Below are 6,000 nucleotides of genomic sequence, written 5' to 3'. Positions count from 1 at the left end.
TGAAAAGGCTGATTCTGTGATTACTCATCATGGGAATACCTGTACAAATTAAGACTGATAATACCCCAGCATATGTCTCAAATAGGCAAGCACTCTACCACGGAGCTAAATCCCCAACCCCCCCCCCCCTAAAAAAATGAGCTCTTTTAAGATGCCATTTACCTATGCTCCAGACTCATCTGGATTTTAGTATGTTTCTTGTTTGGTGTTGTTCTTGTTGGTTGTAGTTCCATCTTGTCTAGGTCATTACCTCTTATTCTTCCTGGACAATATTTGATAATTGTTCCTATTGTATATAGTTTTGTATTAGGTTAGAACTATCTTATTTAGACAAAAGGGGAGAAATGTAGTGGATAGCTGTTCCAGCTTTGACATTGAAACACTGCCACTAGTGTGGCAGCAAGTAACTGCCACACCTGCCTATGACCTGCCCCTGGGGTATGGCCAAGAGGGACCATTTAAGACCCAAGATACATATGTGTTTGCTCTCTTAGCCCCTCATGGTCCTGGAGACTGAATTTGCAAACCAAGTTAGAGTTCCCCAAAGAACTACTGGACTGTGCATCATCTCTCCTGGATCCTGTAATTGGCCCCTTATTCGTTGTAAGTTACCCCTGAAATAATTACACCTCTTTTAATTACCAGATAAACTATGTGGAATTGCCTCATTAATTATAGCAATAGTGAGTGTCAAAGTATGGCTAGCTAATGGCTTAGATTTCTCTTCCAGACTCTTAAAGGAAATAAGCTTAGGTTGATTTCATTTCATGGCTATTTTGTATGGTTTGGCAATAGACTTGGGAATGTAGTTATTGTTTCTGTATTCAGACTGCATCTCTTTCTGCTATATACCCCAAACCGTCATTGATGTATCATATGACAATTTTGTTTTTGGATCTTGGGGAACTTCCAAATTGTTTTGCATTTGCCCTACTCACCCATCAACAGTTTGTAATGGCTCCCTTTACTCTGTCTTGGCCAACACTCATTAGCTTTTGTGTGTTTGTGTGTGTGTGTGTGTGTGTGTGTGTGTGTGTGTGTGTGTGTGTTACATGTGCATATTACAAGATGTGAGTACTTCAGTGTGCATGCAGAGGCCAGAGGAAGGCAATAATGTCTTGCTCTATTACTCTTCACCTTGAGACAGGGACTTGCACTGAAACTACAACTAGGCTGGTGGCCAACAAGCTCCAGTGATCTTTCTGTCTCCAGTCCCCACAGCACTGGGAGTCATAGTATGTGCATAGACATGCCTGGATTATTCACAAGTGTTTGAGTTTTGAACTAAACACTTCATGCTTGTGAACATGCTTCATGCTGCCTTATGGATACTGAAAACTGAATCTAGATTCTCTGTAAGAGTAGCAAGTACTCTTAACTACTGAACCATCTGAACCATCTCTCTAGCCCCCGCCCCAAAATACTGTTTAGAAAGTTCAATATAAATACATTTGTTTTATGAATAAGAAAAGGAGGGTCAGGCATGATGTGCACACATTTAATCCCAGCACTCAGGAGGCAGAGATAGGCAGATCTCTGTGAGGTAGAGGGGCCACCCTAGTCTTCATAGTGAATTCCAGCATAGCCAGATAGCCAGGGTTACATAGAGACTCTATCTCAAAAGCAAGAAAGGAAGAAAGCAAGAAAGCAAGAAAGCAAGCAAGAAAGAAAGAAAGAAAGAAAGGAAAGCAAGAGAGACAGACAGAGACAGAGAGACAGAGAGACAGAGAGAAAGAAATATTCAGACTCAGGCCTGGTAATGTAAACCTGATCAAAAGCCTGCATGCTTAGATCATAGGCCTGAGGGAGGAGCCTACTACCTACATGATATGCTGTCAAACTGGCTTCTATATATTTATTGTTTATACCTATAGATTTGTACTGTTCACAACCTTGGTAAGAGATGTTTCTTTTTCCATTAAGTAGTAGTTGATTTAGAGACACATTATTGGTCAAATTCCTGAGAATAAGCAAACTTGAGTGTTCAGCTATACATGAGAAATCTATATCAACCCTCCCCTGACCCAAGGTTCTGGCAACATTGTGGAAGAGGAGTGTGTTGGCTAATTTTATGTTAACTTGACATAATGTAGAGCAACTGAAGAGAAGAGAGCCTCAACTGAGAAAATGCTTCCATAATATTGGAATGTAGGCAAGCCTGCAGAGCATTTTCTTAATTAGTGATTGATGCGGGAGGCCCCAGCCCATTGTGGGAGTGGCTACCTCTCTGCCCCAGGGCTGGTGGTCCTGGGTTATGTAAGAGATCAGGCAGACTAAGCCATGAGGAGCAAGCCAGTAAGCAGCACTCCTCCATGGCTTCTGCATCATCTCCTGCCTTCAGGTTCCTGCTCTGTGTTGAGTTCCTGTCCTACTTCCTTCAATGATGCACTATGATGTGGAAGCCTAAGCCAAATAAATACTTTCCTTCCCAACTTGTTTTGGTCATGGTGACCCAGCAATAGTGACCCTAACTAGGACAAGGAGAGAGAAAGAACATAGGAATCAGAGAATGGGTAACAGTGCTGTGAAATGCTGCTTTCAGAACATGGCAAAGCCATTGTGCATATAAGCTGATAGCAGTTGTGGCTGCCTGTACAAGATCAAGCCAATAAATAATTTTAGTATGAATGGAGTAGGGGCTTTCAAGAGCCCACCTGAGCTGAGGAACCATCCTAGCTGTTGACAATTGATGGCTGATGCACGAGTGAGAGTCACTATTCTTTAGAGTGCGGCCACTGGTAGATTCTCCATCCTCTAATGGATGACCCCCATACTCATGCACACACAAGTAGTATCAGTTGGACTCAATTGATTTTAAAACATAAATTAACTTTAAAAGGACATGAAGTTGTAAGGGAGATGTAATAGGGGAATCTGGGGAAATTTTGAGGGGGAGTGAGAGGAGGATAAGATGCATAGTATACATGTATGAAATTGTTGAAGAAAATTATTTTTTCAGTTTTTAAAACTTAAATGTTTTCTAAATTAAAAAAAATCAAAATATAACTACATTATTTTCCCTTCCATTTCCTCCCTCTTGTGCCCCATGTACCCCCCCATCCCTCTCAAATTCATGGTCTCTGTGGTAGTTTGAATAGGAATGGCCCCCATAGGCTCATATATTTGAATGCTTAGTCACCAGGGAGTAGAACTCTTTGATAGAATTAGAGAAGAATTAGGAGATGTGGCCTTGTTGGAGGAAATGTGTTACCAGGGGTGGGCTTTGAGGATTTGAAAGTCCATGCCAGGCTTATTTTTCTCAGAATGTAGCTCTCAGCCACTTTTCCAGCACCATGCCTGCTTACCATCGTTCTCCCTGACATAATGATGGACTAGTCCTTTGAAACTGTAAGCAAGCCTCTAGTTAAATGCTTTCTTTTATAAGAATTTCCTTGGTGAAGGTATTTCTTCATAGCAATAGAACAGTGACTAAGACAGTCACCTTTTCTTTGAGACAGTCTCTTTTTCTTTAACAGTTATTATTACATATATACATAAATTCATACATCTATAAATGCAGCCTCCAGAGTCCATTTAGTGGTGCTTGTGTGTATGTATTTTTAGGGTTGACTAATTGGTATTTGATAACCAATTAGGGGCTCATGGCTGACTGGTTCACCCTCTCTCAGGAGTAGTTGCTCGTAGTTCTTTGCCAGGAGGTAAGCTCCATGAGATTCCCCTCTTCCATGATGGCATACCTATTAGTGTTGTCATTGCTCAGGTCCTGTTTAGGCAGCCATATTGTTGAGGTACCATGAGTGTAGCTTCCCTATCATTTCTAGGAGATACAGTTTCATAGGTTCCCTGGTCCTATGGCTCTTACAATCTTTCCACTGTTCTGTGAGGTTCCCTGAGCCTTAGGCATAGTAAATACAGAAGGAGAGGGGCGAGGGAACAAAAACTAATACTAAGAATGCTTGAAGAAGTCATTATTTTTATTTACCTAGATTACATATAACGTGTGTGTGTGTGTGTGTGTGTGTGTGTGTGTGTGTGTGTGTATTCCTGTCCAGTCCACCTGTATGTGGCTTAAATGACCTTGTACCATTTTGCTGCTGATGTTATCCCCACAAGCCATAGACAATGTAACAAAAACCCCAGTACTAAGCACAAAAACACACCCTTTAAGTTGTTGGTCAGGGAAGTCCAAGAGACTTCCCCAAACAATATAGGCTATTGCTACTACTCTTGGTTACCACTCAGAAGTTGAAGGTTAAGTCTCTATTGCTGAAGATACCAAGCATGTTGGACATAGGGTCAAGTTGGATCTGACCTGGAAGCCTCCCTGAAGACTAGCTTTCTTAGTACCAGAAGGTACTATACAAGCTGCCAAGGGAGGGGAGCAACCAATAGTCCCACCCAGCTGTGATGCTTATGAACCACAATGTCCTGCAAGATGGGATATCCCTAAAGGTACAATAGTGGCACTCATATCTTGGCAGGAATCAAGAACAGTCTAATTGAACTCATAACCAACACAAACAGGGGTTGTACTCCTGAATTTCTGAAGCATCCAATTCAGAAACAGCTGCACTCCTATTTTGCTGCAGGCTGCAGGAATGTATCATAAGAACTCAGCTGGTAATGGCAAAGTCACTACCTGGAGGGATCAAGGAATTCCTCCAGAGGAAGCCAAATTCCAAGGAGCTTTTGGTGTTATTTGGCTTGTTATATATCTATCAGCTGTATTCTGTGATGGAAATCATGTGTGCCTTCATAGTTTTCCCAATTGATTTTTCCCTAAGAAGGGCTAATAGTGTGGACTGATCACTCTCTGGACATACATATTCAAGGTGTTTGTAGAACAGCCTCAGGAAAAGCTTCCTCTGGAATCAGATATCTCCCTTAGCCACTTTCAAGGTTTAACAGTAATAACAGTCCACATGCAAGGTAAATTCCACAAAAGACAGCCTAGGTCAGGTGGACGTTATGTAATAGCTTTACACAATTTAGCCAATTTAGCTCAGACCCTCCTTTCTTACAGCCTTACTAACTTTATAGAACTCTAACTCCTTACCTAACCACTTCTAGGAATATTTAGATAACTTTCTGCACTGACAGCTATGCTCAGCCAGAACCCCAGTTCAAGCCTCCCTGTAAGTACCATCACTGGCAGCATCCGGCCAGGTCCATCCCCAGACAGAGGAAAGTACTTTATCAGAGATACCTCTGTACTCTCTAAGAACAGACTTAAGCATCCAGGCTACCCATTTGAGAAGGCCTGGTGGATGTGCCAATTAAGCTTAACTTCCTCCTTTCCCAAATCTTACCTCTAGCTCCAGATCTCCCTCTATCACCAGAGGCATCCAGCTGTACACAGGCTGCCTAGTGACTGAGCACACTTTCCCCCACCCTGCAGAAAAAAACGGCAGATAGCTTGGACAGATAGGAGCCACAGGAAAAAAGAAGACAGTTTTATTTTCTCCCACTGACCTAGCAACTTACAGTCTTAACATTTTCTACCAATCACATTTAAGACTATAGTAGAGCACATAAGATCCCTCTTCTTAGATATTACTCAGATTTAGCCTTTAGTTAATTCATTTTCCCAATTGGTCACTTCCCTTTGGGGCTGCAAATGATAATTGATGGGTTATTGCCCCTCTATGTGACTCTTATCACTCCTCCATTTGACCCTGGAAGCCTGGCTTTGCATTGCCAAGGGATTACTGCTTGTAAGTGTATATCTACCAGGACTTCCACGGCACAGGGACAGAGAAGAGAAAAAGAGAATGGAAGAACTAGAAGGGTAAGAACTTGAGAACAAACTGAGATGGGGAAGAACTGTGTTGAAGGGCTAGAGGACAGTATTAGAGGAACGAGATGGAAGATGAGGAAGAGCCAGATGGGGAAGAACAAGATGAGAGAGAAAGGAGATGGGAGAGGAGCTGATGATTTGGGAAAGAACAAGATGGATGAGAACCTAGAAGGGGCAGAACTAAGATGAAGAAATTAAGATAGAACCTAGAGGGGACAACAGGTAAGTGTAGAGAAATTGGG

The sequence above is a fragment of the Onychomys torridus genome, chromosome X (assembly GCF_903995425.1).
Source record: "Onychomys torridus chromosome X, mOncTor1.1, whole genome shotgun sequence".
Classification (NCBI taxonomy): domain Eukaryota; kingdom Metazoa; phylum Chordata; class Mammalia; order Rodentia; family Cricetidae; genus Onychomys; species Onychomys torridus.
The sequence above is the reverse complement of the archived record's forward strand: the minus strand, read 5'-3'. Positions refer to the sequence as shown.